General features: G+C 48.9%; 1 protein-coding gene across 2 annotated transcripts in view; it reads right to left on the minus strand.

Annotated features, from left to right (window-relative positions):
* The window catches only part of ELFN1 (extracellular leucine rich repeat and fibronectin type III domain containing 1), a 104,723-nt gene that overhangs the window by 80,053 nt on the left and 9,254 nt on the right, over window positions 1-15,416 (minus strand). For both annotated transcript variants that reach the window (XM_077186808.1, XM_054643661.2), the window contains exon 2: window positions 1,685-1,797. The gene's annotated coding sequence lies outside the window, so the exon portion shown is untranslated. The remainder of the gene's footprint in view (window positions 1-1,684; window positions 1,798-15,416) is intronic.

Consider the following 15,416-nt stretch of genomic DNA (forward strand, 5'->3'; position numbering starts at 1 on the left):
ACAAGCAGGAGTGATGGACACCATGAAGAGCAAGAGCTTTACCAGAAACAACGACTCCCACTGGACAGGCATCTATAAACACTGAGATGACAGATGAGCTCATTCCCACTATTTCCTCAAACCACTTGCACAGGTGGCAAAGCAAGCATTCAACCCAGCTAGATAAATGGGAAACCTCAACCTGCAGGATCACGGTGCTCACCAGTTACCAAGATTTAAGTAGCCCTTGGGTCCTTGTTTGCTACAAGGCATACATTTAGGGAAGCATGCTGGAGAAGGCTGGCATGTTTTAAACTGGCCTCTGTTTTTCTCCCTAGGGAGAAAAACCCTTTTTTCTCCCTAGGGAGATGGATGTGGCAGCTATAATCCAGTTGCTATGCTGGATTTCAGGGACAGTGGCTTGTCCATGTTGAGCCCAAAGCATCAGAAAACTGTCAGTAAAATCCACATTCAGAAAGTCACCAACCCTCCCTTTTCTTGTCCTGGGAACCACAACTCCTCTCCATACTCCCCTGCTCACAGGGAGCAATTTCCATCCTCTTCAAAAGAGAGTGAAACCAGCTTTTTGGCTTCTGGCTGGCCCTTCCAGGCACAAGAGCAGCTTTCTGGGAGACTCGAGCGCTCAGCACAGCCCTAAAACAAGGCTCCTGTTTGAAGTGCATGGATTGAGGCTGGATTAAGAAAACCCAGGAGGAGTGCTTAGCTCTGCTCCTGCTCTAAAAAGGCTGCTGAGCAGCAGCAGCAGCCAGCACAGCTTCATCCTGCTCAGCCCTCCATGTGATCCCTTCCAAGGGCCGGGGAAGCAGCGATTTTGTATGCGCGGTTTGACGTGATCCGGGAGCCGGGAACGGCAGGGCTTGTGCTCAGCTTCCCAACGCTCCAGGAGAACCCAGAGAGGAGCTGGATCAGGGGCAGGGAATGGCAGGGCTTGTGCTCAGCTTCCCAACGCTCCAGGAGAACCCAGAGAGCAGCTGGATCAGGGGCAGGGAATGGCAGGGCTTGTGCTCAGCTTCCCAACGCTCCAAGAGAACTCAGAGAGGAGCTGATCCTCCCTGAACCAGGAGCAGGGAATGGCAGGGCTTGTGCTCAGCTTCCCAACGCTCCAGGAGAACCCAGAGAGGAGCTGATCCTCCCTGAACCAGGAGCAGGGAATGGCAGGGCTTGTGCTCAGCTTCCCAACGCTCCAGGAGAACCCAGAGAGGAGCTGGATCAGGGGCAGGGAATGGCAGGGCTTGTGCTCAGCTTCCCAACGCTCCAAGAGAACTCAGAGAGGAGCTGATCCTCCCTGAACCAGGAGCAGGGAATGGCAGAGCATGTGCTCTGCTGCCTGATGCTGTGCAGAGCTGCTCCTCCGGGGAGGCTGCAGGGGCACCCAGAGAGGAGCTGATCTGGTTCTCATTAAGAAGGAGAACCCCTTTTTTTAACAAAAACCTCCACAGGGGCAGGGAAAGAACAACAGCAAACACAGGACAAAACACCACCATTAACCCCCAGTAGAGCCCGAAAAGCCTTGCACTGCTTGGGTGCAGAGGAGACACTTATCTGTGGCTTGAGACTTTTAGAGAATCCCTTCTGAAGTTTCCCTCTTGCAAACACCTCATTTCCCCCCTCTAATCAAGGCAATGAGCAAGCTTAGTGCAACACAAATAGGGAACAGAGGATGAAACAATTTTCCAGCCCATACCTGAAGGTGCATCCTTCTTTTCTCACCAAGCAGCAGGGAGGACGTTGCTGTCTCTCGGTAATTTTCCAACATCCTGTGTTGCAGGTAGATTTATGCACTGATCAGAGTTGAAGCTGTTAATAAAAAAGTGCAAAGAAAACGGATTTTACTGTGAAGTGCAGGGCTGCTTTTCTCCCAGCTTTGCATTATCATGACTTCCTCCTTTTTTAATCTTTTTTTCTATGATTGACCATGTTTGGGGTTCAAAGCTTCAAAAATAAATCGCGGATCGTCTTTCATCTACTATGCATGAGAGAGTCAGAATCATTACATGGTTTAAATGGATATTTTGGGAGCAACTCTGGACCAAGCAGTTCCTGCTTTAACTGGGAGCCAGAGGGATGAAGCTAATTTGCAAATAATGTTACATGCTGGTTTTGCTTGAACGCAGGGAAAAGCCGCAGTGGCTACTTGTCATTCTTTGTGAGAAATTGAACAAAATGGAAATCAGTTCACTAGTTAAAAAAGAAATATATATATATATTATATATATATAAAAAATCTGCAGCAGACCAATTTCTCCCGCATCAGGGGAACATCCCAGGACTGCAATTAAGCTGTGGCTCAGTACGAACCCTACAGCTGCCTGAGCACTGAGGACAAACACGCCGGCCGTCCTTTTCCAGGAGCAGGTTTTTAATTTGGTGAACTGCGAGCTTTTCTACAGCTCCACTCGAGCCACTTCTTCCTCAGGCAGTTCAAAAGTCAACCTTCTCCTTTAGCATCACTCAGGCCTTCCCCCAGGAGCAGGGAGCTCTGGATTCTGCTGCACTGCACCTTCACAGGGAATCACCTATCGATGACTTTGTGGCTGGTGTCTACAAGGGGAAGCAGAGGAGCTAATATAATGTAATTTTCCATGTTTACTGCATTATTACAGTGGTTGAATCTGCTGATTAGTTCCCTTTTTTTTTTTTTTTTTGCCATCTCGTCCTAAGCATCCCTTTTATTTTTGCCCTGCTTATCTGCATAGAGTCATTTATTCACATGGCTGCTGTAACAGCAAGCAGGGCCAAAGCTATCATTTCTCCTCCCTCTCACATTTTAATCTTGCAGACCTCAATCTCTGTGATACTGCTATTATTTTGTCCATATCTGATGTAACGGGAACCTGCCATTATTCTTTTTTTTTTTTTTTTTTTTTGCCTTAAAAAGAGAAAACTAATCTGAGCAAAAGATCATGGTGGCTGTGGCACTAATGATCCCTGGCATACCTCCTTGCAATGAATCCAGTGCTAGAACAGAGAATGTTTGTTTCCCTTCTCTCTACAGAACTGCAGGACTGACCCCTCATGCACAGGCAGCTCCCACAAATAAAAAACATTGCCCCAATCTCCTGGGGGATCCATTTCTCTGCCAACTATCTCAGCAGCTCTTCTTATTGTCTTATTTATCCAAACAGTGGAAAAACAACTCAAGAGGAGCCACTCTTCAACAACATGACTGTTAGTGGTTTATTCAGATTTGCTCCCCTACGAGCCAGGAAAGCCTCTTGCCCCAGTGGTTATTAACTGAAAAAGAGAGTGGGGAAATTTCCTGTAATATGAACAATAACAGAAAAAATGCTCTTCCTTCCTGTTCTTTCAAGATCATGGCAAGACATTTTGCCCCCTGGGCTCCCTAATGCTTCCCCCCTCCCAGCTCTGAGCTGTCACCCCAGCTGGAGACCATCCACTGAAGCACCAAGCCAAGATGCTCTGCATTTGCCAACCACATCAGCCAGAAAGGGTTTACTTGGGAGAGGCACGGAGATGAATTGAGGGATCCCTCTACTCCCTTCTCCTGCATCCTGAGGTTTTTTCAAACAGTGGTTTCTCACTAAGTGTTCTCACTTCATGTCCAAAACCTTCATCCTCTCTGTGGTTTGTACCCAGGCCATGTTCTCCACCTCTGCTTCTAGTCCAGAGACCTCCACGTGTCCCTCCTTCTCCCAGGAATATTCTAAATAAATCAGGGCCCACGTTCAGCTCTTGGTCTGTGATGCAAGCAGGGATGTGGAACTGTTCAAAGACACACAGCACTGGCAGGGCACAGGGTCTTGCCTATCCCCTGTCCAGGATTTACACAGATGAGACTTCTGGAAATCAAACTGAGCCCTTCCTCACATCCTCTACTGATTTGGAAAATCCCTTGCTCACAGAACTCACAGCTGCCCAAGCTGTAGCACTGCAGGAACCTGAGCATTTCTTGGTCTGCATGCACCCCAGCGTGTATTGTATTCACTGTTAATGAAAGATTAAATGTCCCAAAGAGCAATATTAATTTTAAAGCTACTAATAATCATCAGCTGTCCCTCACTTCACCTCACAAGCCTGAGAGCTGTAATGAAAGAGCAAATTCCAGCTCAGAGCATCTGTAAGCTCTGGTCCACAGCTCAGCTCCACAGCTCAAGGTCCCACAGGCATTTTCTGCAAGTAGGGAGGACCCTCAAAGATCTCCTAATGTGAACAACCATAAATAATCAGAAATGGCAAAAAAATAACTCCGTTATCCTTGCGTTTGAAAAGCAAGATTAAAACAAGCCCCCCAGCTCTGCAACACCAACCTGACTTCTCCTGTTCCAGTCTGCACCCCTGTGATCATCCCAGGAGCCCAGGTTTGCTCAGCAACAGCCACAGCAGTCATTAGATAGTCATAACTTAGTTCCAAGAGAAAGCCTACATTTCCAAATGTGTCCCTTGCCCTCCTCCTCCTTGGGAAAACGGAGCTCCTTGCAGGAGCAAGAGCCAAACAAAAGTCACAACAGACCCATCCCAAATCAGTTCTCATAGGACAGGATTGTCCATATGATCACACAACACCCACCTCACCTCCCAAAAGTGGCATTTGCTCCCAGCAGAGGTGCTCCATCAGCACCAGGAGCAGGGCCATTCCTGCCCTGAATCCTCCAGCTACTCAGGAGGACAAGCAGAGCAGGAAGCCACCAGCCCAGGCAGGGGATCTGTGTTTCAGAGGGGCACATGTGCAGGTACAAAGCATCCTTTGCACACCAGCAGCTTCCCTGCTGCCTTGGCACATCAGCACTGGTGGTGAATCACATCTCCTTTGTATTTCACTTGGAGGAACAGGGAGAAAGACGTATTTCACAGAAGAGAGTCACAAAGAGGCCCACCTAGGAAAACAGGCTATTTTTGGCACTAAAATCCCTTTCCTGTGAAGAAGAGAGGGAGGCCCAAGAGACTGAAGGAGCTGCTGAGGCCCAGAGAGGAATCTGGTAGCAGAGCCTGGGGCATAATTCAGATATCAGGGGACCAACAACCAGGACTAAGATCCATATTTAAAGACTGTAGACCTGTGCTTCACCACCTGCCTGCCCTCCAGTCCTGTGAGCCACACCAGTGTGGGATGCTGCAGAGCAAGAAGGTAACCAGGAGCACTCTGCTTGCTTCCACAGACCTTTCCCAATCATGCAAAGACCTGGCTCTTCATTTGAGTGCTAATTCTCACTCTCTTTCATCCCAGTTTTTTGCAGCTTTTCCACAAATCCAGAATACATTTGAGCGCTCAGCACAATGTTTAGTGAGAAAATCGTATGCTACATTTCCGCTTGGCATGATTTTGAAATGGTTAAGCTGTTAAGCCCTGAAAGAGAAGTTTTAAGAATACCGTGAATAAAAGAAGCCAAAAACAAAAATAAACCAACAGCAGCAAAATTAGAGCATGACATAAAGGAACCATTTGGATGGATCCTTTTTTCCCCAGAGAAATGGTGCACGCTGGCTGCTCCAATGTCAGGATCTCTGCAGTTGTGTAGCACTTGGACTTTCATTACAATGGCAGAGAAATAAATGGAAAGTCATCACTAGCACATAGGAGAGGGAGGAAGTTTTTCTAAGCTGTCATCAAATCCCTTACAAACTTCTCTCAACCATGGCCACATGATCCCTGAGGCTCCCTTTGCCCCACTCTGTCCCAGCAAGGGAGATGCCATCAGAGCAGGAAGGGGCTGCTTGACACACACACACAAGGACAGGCAATGGTCCAGGGTGGGGTACTCCACCCAGAAATGCTTGTATACCCACATTTTCCAGATAAACCCTTCCAAGGAGAAGCAATTCCTGTCCCAATGTGTGTCTCACACAACACAACCCCAGTGATGCCGCTCTAAGGAGAGCAGGTTCTGCCCAGAGTGTTCTGGGGACAGGGGGGACTCCCCACCTTCACCCAGCCCAACCCACAGTGCAGTGACAGCTGTGTGGCCCCTCTGTCCCCTCTGACACTCAGAGGTCCCTCCTGAATTGTGCCTGGCTTTGCTGCTGTGCACAGACTCAGTGACTTGTGCAGCCACTTACTGGGCTGAAGGACACAGCTCAACCACTTTACGCTGATTTTTGTCAAAAAAATGTGATACAATGCTAGATCAAAAGACCTCCCAGAATCCATACATGTGACAGTGTCCCACTCCAGCTGTGATACAAAGCACTAAGGTAATGACAGTTGCATTCATACCTGCTACTTTTAGGTCCACCCGACCCAGAGCAGCTGAGAGGAACAAGGGCTCTCTCTTCCTCCCACTCCAGCCTCCCCTGAGCCCTGTGAAGTGTTTGCTAATCAAAGAGCTCCTGCAAGAGAGCCCTCCCACCTGGGAGGGCCTGGACCAGAGACATCAGGTCAGGTCAGCTACAAAGGTAATGGTGGGGAAAACATCATTCCTGAGCACATTCATGTCTGGGCACATCTGTGCAGAGGTCAGGCACGCTCTGGGTGAGGGCATCTCCTGTCCAGTTCTGTACCCTGACCCAGCTTCAGCTGGGAGTGACAAAGAAGATGAACAAACAGCCAAAACCAGCCCTTTCCCCCACGCCCCACAACTTCTCCAGCTCTGGTCCTTGCTCCTCCTTCTTTCTGAAGAGCCAGAGGATCTCACACTGGGTCTGCAGGCACAGGATGGATCCCATGAGCTGTACCCCCAAATACCTCTGCTCCCCCCAGAAGGCAGGAACCTGAGCAGTCAGCTCACCACCCATATCCATCCTGGGAGGAGTTCTGAGACCTGTCCAGACAAAGTCAACACCAACCTGAGTCACCACTGGCAAAAGCCCTGCTTCAAAAATGAAACTGAGCTGCAGGGTCCCAGAGTCCTCCCCTCCTGGTTCACCTTCCTCCACAATCTTGGAAATGCAGCTCCTCTGGAGAGCTCTCTGTCTCCACAAGAAGAAATTCTCATACATGAAGTACTGACAAAACACTGGGATTTCATTTTTATTGGAAAAACAAGGCTCCCTCTGCGGGTGCCCCTCCCCTGGCAACAAACAGCATCTCTGCATCTGCACCCCTAAGCACAGCACACACAGGGACAGGCCCCAGGACAGGGTACAGCTCATGGTCACCTGCACAGGACTCAGGCTGAGTAAAAAGCACAAGAGCTCTATTGCAAGTCAAGGGCCAGCACTTCCACAAGGAGGAGAATTTTATTCTGCACTGATTTTTATATCACAAACTGCTTCTACGGTGTGGTCTCAAAGAGCCCTTGCTCCTCCTCACCCTGGGAGGAAGGCTGGCAGCCTCATCCCAGGACGCTGCTTACACTTCAGGCAGAGGGAGTAATTCCTCTGGGAACAGAGGGGGTGACAGCACAGTGATGCTCGTGCTCAGGGATGCACTCCCTCCCACCAACCACTAGTGCAGGTGGGTCCAAGTTACCTTTTATTATTTCAAACTTCCTCCATCCCACTTGCTGGTGGGATTCATGGGAGAGTGGAGCTGGATCTTCAGATGTTGTACAGAATAATACCTAAACAAGTATGCACCTCTTTCTTCCCCCATCTGAAGAGCCATGTTATCAAGTGCTAAAATTCTTTAAAGAAATTACTGGGCAAGTGTCCCTATTATTGCAGCACCAAAGAATAAAAGAGCACAGGGCAGGAGTAAATCAGTGTCTGTGGAGCAGGACTCCTGTCCATGGGTATTTCTCCACACTGGCAGCCTGGTGACCCTCAGTGCAACACAACTCCATGACAAAAGATGTGAGAAGGTGCTGGTGAAGAAGGGAAACAGCTTTTCCCTCCCTTTTGTTTTACAAGTGCTTCTGCTGGCACAGGCTCCTGGACATGCATTTCACCATGGCCAGCTGAGCATGCTAACCCAGCAGCACAGACCCAGGCACTGCTGTCTGTGGGCTCAGCTGGTGATGAGGAAAAGGCTTGCTTGCATTGCTGGCATTTGGTATTTGCAGCATGTCCAGAGCACAGGATGCCACAGGAGTTAACCTTCACACCACACACCCTCCTGAATGCAAAATCCTCCCACCAGCCCTCTCTCTGTGCCATCCCAGGCTGGCAGGGCAAGGTGACAGCACCCAGCTCTGCCAAAGGCTCCTGTGCCTCTCTGCTAAAGCCACCACAGGCTAGAGCAGCCCTCGGGCTCCACTCAAACACATCAAGTATTCAATTCTCATCTAGGGAGCTGGGAAACACCAGGAGAGCCTGGAAGACAAGCAGTTGTGTTATCAGGCATTCATCATCAGGAATGAGAGCACACAACTCAACATGAGTGTCCTCCACTGCCTTCAAGGGCACACATGCATTGAAATTCCCAGCAGATTCAGGGATCTTGTTTGCACTTCCAACACAGCCACGGCCAGAAGCTCTGAAGGCTTTCCAGGCAAACCCAGGAGTTCCACCAGGACTGGCAGCCTTGGTTTGCACCTGTGCAGTGCTTTGTGGATGCTCCTGGGAGAGTGATGGAGGGATTTTTGCTATTTGTTAATTAGAAGAGTGGTTTACGTATTTTAAATGGGAAGGTAGAGGTGATTTTGCTTTTATTTTTTTTTCCTTCATTTATTTCTAAAGTGCTCTAATCATCAGGACTCCTTGCCACAATGAACAACTAGGCAGTTGTCATGTTACCTCAGATGTATCATGGCAAACAGCTAATCCTGTTGGTCATAAATCATGTCCCTTTCAATCTCCATTATATAGCCAGAGCAAATTTGTTATGATGCATGTGTCATTACACACCAATGCCTTTCCATTATCATATAACTGGATACCCCCAAGGTTTGTAATTTGCAGTATAATAGTAATTTTTAAAGAACCATTGATAATCAATAGCTCTCAGCATCACTGTCAGGATCATTTGCAAAACAAATAACAACACTGATCTCAACCAACCTTACAGGAGGGATATTTAATCCCCATGAACTGCATTATATGATGGATAAGCAAGGAATCCTAGACTATGTATCATGTATTTTCCTTGGATTAAATATCACTTCAATCAATGTTGCTCCCAGCTGTACAATGCTGTCTGTGTTTTCACTGGGTAATGCTGAAGTATTGTTTTACAAATTGACATCAGCTACATGCTGGGCAACAGAAGCCCAGGGTGGGTGTGAGGAGGGAGCACAGGCAGGGGCAAGGCTGATGTGATGCTCAGGGCAGCAGCACAAGGTTGGGGGCACAGGGGGCTGCAGGACCCCCAAACAGGGCACTGCTGCACCCTGACCACCACCCTGCTGTGGTGGGGTGAGCACAGAGGGTTCTGAGCAGGGCAGAGGTGATGCTCCCTCCCTGGAGGCTGCACACACACAGAGCCTTCAGCAGGAACCCTGATGGACAATGACTGAGCCAAGCAAGCAGCCATTCTGCCCAAATTAATTCACCCCCATGTGCTCCTTGGAGGCCAGGGCACCCAGAGCTGCTGCCCCTGGACACACCCATGGGCAGGAGGGGAAGATCTCTCTCCCTTCCCTGCAGAAGCCTGGAGATGGAAAAGGCTTTCAGCTGCATCCACATCCATCCCTCCCAGCGTGGGTTTGCTCTGCACAGACCTGCCCTGGACACCAGAATGCCCAGCACAAAATGGAATGAGCAGCAGGAGGAGGTGCAGCTCTGTGTCCATACAGAGCTGGGGTTTAACCAAGGCACCCTGCAACTCCACAAAAGTGCTGTGTAGGGTCAGGTTCAGCATTGCCTCACCATCCAACAGGGCAGCAAACAGATTGAACCCATTGCTTTTCCTTCAGCACATGCAGGCTCAGGCTGGAATTTGGAAGGCAACTGCATCCCCTGCCCTGCTGTGGTCAGCCTGTCCATCTGCATCCCAGGTCCTGACAACATTCAATGCAGCTTTTCTATTTAAAAATAGGGGCACAAGCAGCTGATCCAGCCAGACCCTGTGCAAGCAGGGCATGGAGAGCACTCCCAGGGACATCACTGGCCTTGGGCTCCCTAATGAACATCTCCCAATTCAGATTAAACACCACGCCTGTGCCTCAGCAGCCTCACAAGCAGCCAGCCCCAGTGACCTGTTGCATGGCCAGGAGCCAGGCAGCACCTGCACCTTCCCTTACAGATGGCTTTCTGAGGCATTAAATCCACATTTAAATTTCCTACTCAGTTCTGCCTCTCCAGAGCTCTCCAGCAGAGCCCTATCTCGCTCCTTGCAGCTGGAGACACCTTTAGCAAAATCTCCAGCTCCTACTGATGTGGAAAAATTCATGCATTTCTCTCTCCTTGTGTAAGCACAGGTCTGGCATTCACGGCACTTCCCAGAGATAAGCCCCAAATCACTCATCACTAGAAACCCCACACTTGGGTGAGGGCAGACACAGCTGGGATGAAAAAAACCCCACCCCTGGACCCTAACTAAACACTTCAGCTGCTGGAGATTACACAATCCTATTTAGTTATACCAGAGAGCATTTTTCACAGAGGAAACATCATCAATCTGGCTCTAGGAAGCCAGTCAAATAGAAAATGTTGGAAGGAAGAAGAAATCCAGCTTGGTTTGGTTCATTTTTAGAGACAAATGTGGTTCAGAAATGGGATTAGCTGGGGTGTGCTGGCACCCCTTCCCACTCAGCAGCACCTCAACTGGGCTGTGCACTCCTGCAAGCTCCTGGCTGCCCCAAGGAAAATGCCATTAAAGAAAACACAGCTATTTTTAAAGCCAGAAGGACAAATTCTCCTCCCAGTTACACCAGTGACCTCGTGACTCTCCACAAGGTTGGGCAGGCAGAGCTCTGATTTGGGGCTATTTTGAGCATCCTCCAGGCACCCAGCAGGCAGAAAGCACCAAGGAGCAGGATAAGGCCCTTGACTCCAGATAGACCCAACCTGTTAGGACAGTGATAACTTTCACCAAGAAAAGAATAAAATAAGAATTCCCTTTTTAAGTAAAAAAACTCTAAACAACATCACCACTTCCCCCACATGCACATGGGCCTGAGCAGGGCTGGTGCCACCCCCACTCATTCATCACACATGCACATGTGGTACAAACTCATTCAGGGCTCTTCTGCTGATGAAATATTTAAATGGTTTGTACTTTGCTATCCTTTTAAAATAAGATGGAATCACCATAAACAGACTTGGGCTGACTTGCTCTCTCTCTCCACCACCTTTTTTTTCCTGTAATATTCTCCCTGCAGTTTCATCAGGCTGCATCCAGATTGATTCAGGAGCTTCCTGGGCACAATCCATGCTGGCAAAAGGATGGAGCACCCTTGGGTGTTGCAGATACTGCAGTGGGATGAGGAAGCAGCTTGTGCTCTCTAGAGCAAGCACACGGGCCATGGTGTGACTGAGGGGATGGCACACATGGAGAGATGCAGAGCCTGGGCTTTCCAGTCCGTGTGTGACCAGCTGGGATGAACACAACCTGCTTTGCCATCTGACCCAGCCTGTTTGTGCTGCCCTTTCCAGGAGCTGCTGCTCCCACCCCAAGGCAGCAGCCACATTCTGGCTATGGTGACACCAGCAGGAGCAAAACCCTGGGCAAGCTGGCAGGCAAGAGATGGCCAACATGCAGTACTGCTGCTGGTGTGCTGACATACCACCCAAAACCTTCAAGAGCATCAGGCTTGGAGGAATTTCCCAGCTTGTGTGGCGCAAGGAAGATGTAACCACAACACAGAGGCTCTCTCCCTGCTGCCATGCCCAGCTCCCAAGTGTCCCAGCAGGCTGCACACACACACAGGCTTCAGCAGGAACCCTGATGGACAATGACTGAGCCAAGCAAGCAGCCATTCTGCCCAAATTCACCCCAATGTCCTCACATGGAGGATGCAGTGATTTCAGTTCTCACATGGATTCACCCCCATGTGCTCCTTGGAGGGCAGGGCAGCCAGAGCTGCTGCCCCTGGTGAAAGGGGAGAGGGGGTGTTGTCATCTTATTGCAGGGGTTCCATTCTGTTGTGTCTTTACCACAAAAGTTTCAGACCTTCTTGGTGTTTCTCATGGGCAGCTCCTCAGAGCACTGACTCCTTCTTCTTCTTCACAAAGCAGCCACTGACTCCAGTTCCCTTCTCAAGGCCCCACCCCACCCTTTTATAGCATCTTCTTCTCATTGGTCACAGCTGTGGCCTGTTAAAGTCAGGCCTGCTCCTGATCTTTGATAATTGACCCAGCTGCATCTCCTTAGGGGTGAGATTACTTTCTACACTATCTTTATTTTCTTCTATTCCATCCCCCTACAAGGGGGCACACCCATGGGCAGGGAGGGAAGATCTCTCCCTTCCCTGCAGAAGGCTGGAGATGGAGAAAGCTTACAGCTGTGTCCACATCCATATGCATTAGAGAACAGGCCCTGATCCAGCACACGCTTACGTCAATCTGCCGTCACCAAGATTTAGGAGAACATTTAAAATTAAACAAAAATTTCCTTGCACTGCAAAACTAAGGACAAAGAAAGCGAGGAAGTCTTGTGGGTAGTGCAGAAGCAGGTGTTGGAGGACCTGGTCCCAGCAAGGCTCTGCTACTGACACCCCAGATAACCCTGGGCATGTCCCTCCCTTCCAGGTTTACCCACGGAATGCAGCAGCCGGCTCTCTGGATATCATCCTGATGAGATAAGGGGCTCTCAGATGGTCACAGACAACCTGACCAGCTCAGGAGCTCATTTCCCATCTGGTCCCCATGCCTGGCTCTCTACGAGCTGTGTGCAGGACAGGTCACCTGTAACTCAGCCCCTCCCAGGACCCCACAGGCCCTGGCTCTGAGGAGCTGCTGGCAATATAAACCACAGAAGCAAGTCAGCATCTGCAGCAGCACTTCAGATTTCACCTGCTGAAAATAAAGACAACAGCTTTTCAAAATAAGCAGGGAGAAAAAGCAAGATCAATAAGTGACACACACTTAATTCCCAAGCCAGCCTCATTAAAATGAAGTGTGTTATTCTGTTTACCCCCACAAATTAGAGTTCCAGTGCAAAAGAGAGTGTGCTGTCCTAAGGGCTATACAAGCTCATGCTGTTTTATGGCTGTTTTGTTAAGACTGGGACTAAAATGGACCAAAAAATCATAATATGAACCATCCATTCTTTATTGACAGAGAGGGGGAAAAGCCATGCAGAAAGTTTGGGGCTTTTTCTTAAAGCCAATGTGGTATTAGAGAACCTACAAGCTAGTCCACAACTGGAAAGGATTTTAATGTAGAAGAGGACTTTTCTGCAAAACAGTTGGAGAATCATAGACTCATTTACATTGGAAAATATCTCCAAGATCACCAAGTCCATCAGTGAATCTCAAGATTAACCCACAGTAAACAATGAGACAAACTTCTCTGAACTTGGATAGGGCCCTTAGGTTCACTTTGCTTGTAAGCATTATGGCTGGACTTTGTCTTTTAGGCTATTTTCCAACCTAAATGAATATATGGTTTCTAATGAAGCTTTAAGAATCTCATCCCACAGACTTATTTCTCCTTTTTTTCTTTATACATGAAGCAGTTACACAAACTCCACAGCCCGATTTCTGCTCCTTTGTGAACTGGGACAGAGGGTGAAACGTGTTGATTTATTGAAGTTTTCCCCTTGCTCCTCTGTGCTAGATGTTCTCCAGAAGCAGTTGCATTATTCCTGAGCCCAGGCTTCAGCATTTCCATGGGCAATGTGAAAAAGGAGCCAGGACAGGCGAGCAGCGCCAGAGGGGCTCAGCGAGGTGTGAATCCCCATCCCCACTGTGTGCACTCCTCATTTCCAGCCCCACCTGCCTGCTCAGCAGAGCTGGGCAGGGGCAGAGCTGCTCTCCATTCCCCCCTCAGTGCCCTGCTCTGCTGCACAGCTGGCAAAGCACAGCCTGGGCCAGCTCCCTGCAGCCCCTAGGGACAGAGGCTCAAACCCAGGCAGCACAGAAGTTCAATGCTGCCAGAAAACACAAGAGACTGGCTTGAACACCCAGATTTTAGACACAAAGAGATTTCCAGCAGCTCTCCATCCCCCTTGGGCTGCACACCAGGCTTAGCAATTCATTGTTCAGCACCACCTTCCCCAGGAGAAGGCTGGAAGTGACATTGCTGCAGTGGCTCCCTCACCCCCAGGAGTCAATCCACCAGCAGTGCATCCCTCATCCCACTGCTCCTGATGGAAGCTGTGTCTGGCACACTCCCATCCCTCATCCCACTGCTCCTGATGGAAGCTGTGTCTGGCACACTCTGATGTCTGCCCACATCAGCCTTTGTACCTGCTTCACCCTGAGCAGGTGAGACCACCACGAGGGTTACAGGGTTTGCTTTCCAGCCCCATCCTTTGGCAGGAGTAAAGCACAAACAGATGTTTTTACACTGCAAATCAAATGTTTAATACCTTTTTTTAATCATTGCCTTTTTTGCATTACTTTAACAAACCTACCCTTTTTTTGGGGGGCAGTGAGAGCTCAGAAAGGTGAGTGGGAAGTGCTCCTACAGTGCTGCTCCACACACTCCTGCTTTTACTCCAGGCCAGGCACAAATTTCTCAGCACAATGATGAAAAGAAACTACTTCAACTTCTCAAGTGTCCCAGGCCTTTTTCTGGTAACCAGCCTGAACAATTGTTTATCCTGGAGAGGGAAGGGTTAATTAATAAAGTCCCTAGGCCACACAACGACCATCTCCTGCTTGGTGAACCAGCAGCATTAAAGGAACCAGCACTGAGCTGAAGTTAAGACATTTATCCTTTGACAATTCTCCATTGCAACAACTTTATTTTGACGATACGGGATGATTAATGCTTACAGCCACTGTCATTTCCTTTGATAGATTTTTGGGGCTGTGGAGTGACATTTGCTCAATGCTCCATTCCTGAAAAGCTGCACTCCTTGTAGCATGGAGGAGGGGGATGCTCCATGCATCAGCCATCAGTTACCTGCCTCTGCCAGCTGCAGGTGGCCAGGAGAGATTCTGTGAGGAATTGGGGGGTGCTTACAGAAAGCTTTGATAAAGGCTGTGGAGCGAGAGGAGAGTGTGTTTCTGTAAGAAATTGTGAGTTTGTCTTTCTCAATAGAAAGAAAGGGGACAGTTGGTTGCAAACACCACAGCCAAGAGCTGCAGTAGACTTTGCTGTTTTGCCACAAACTGGAAGAGCAGATCCTGAGAGAGACTGTCCGGGGCTGAGTGGCAGCCACAGCAAGCTCTCACAACTGCTCTTGACGGCAAAACACATCCAAAAACTCAGACTGATCAATCAGTAAAACAAGACAGACAAATGTCTCAACTCTAGCCTTTACTAACAGCAAAAAAATCCAACCTAACTTGGAAACCTTAATCTTAACCTGTGCACCTCTGAGCTCCTCCCACCTGTAACATGAGAACAAGAATCATCTCCCTCACCCGGCTGCTGTCAAGGTTCTCCTAATCAATCAGCTCATTAATTCATGCAAAGCATGAGACAGGCAGCAGATGGATGGCTTTACACAATAGTGTTTTCTACAGTGAAATATTTCTACTTAATTCCTCACCAGCAGCTGCCTGCCCACTCTCATCACACCAGCACGG

The sequence above is a fragment of the Agelaius phoeniceus genome, chromosome 16 (assembly GCF_051311805.1).
Source record: "Agelaius phoeniceus isolate bAgePho1 chromosome 16, bAgePho1.hap1, whole genome shotgun sequence".
Classification (NCBI taxonomy): Eukaryota; Metazoa; Chordata; class Aves; order Passeriformes; family Icteridae; genus Agelaius; species Agelaius phoeniceus.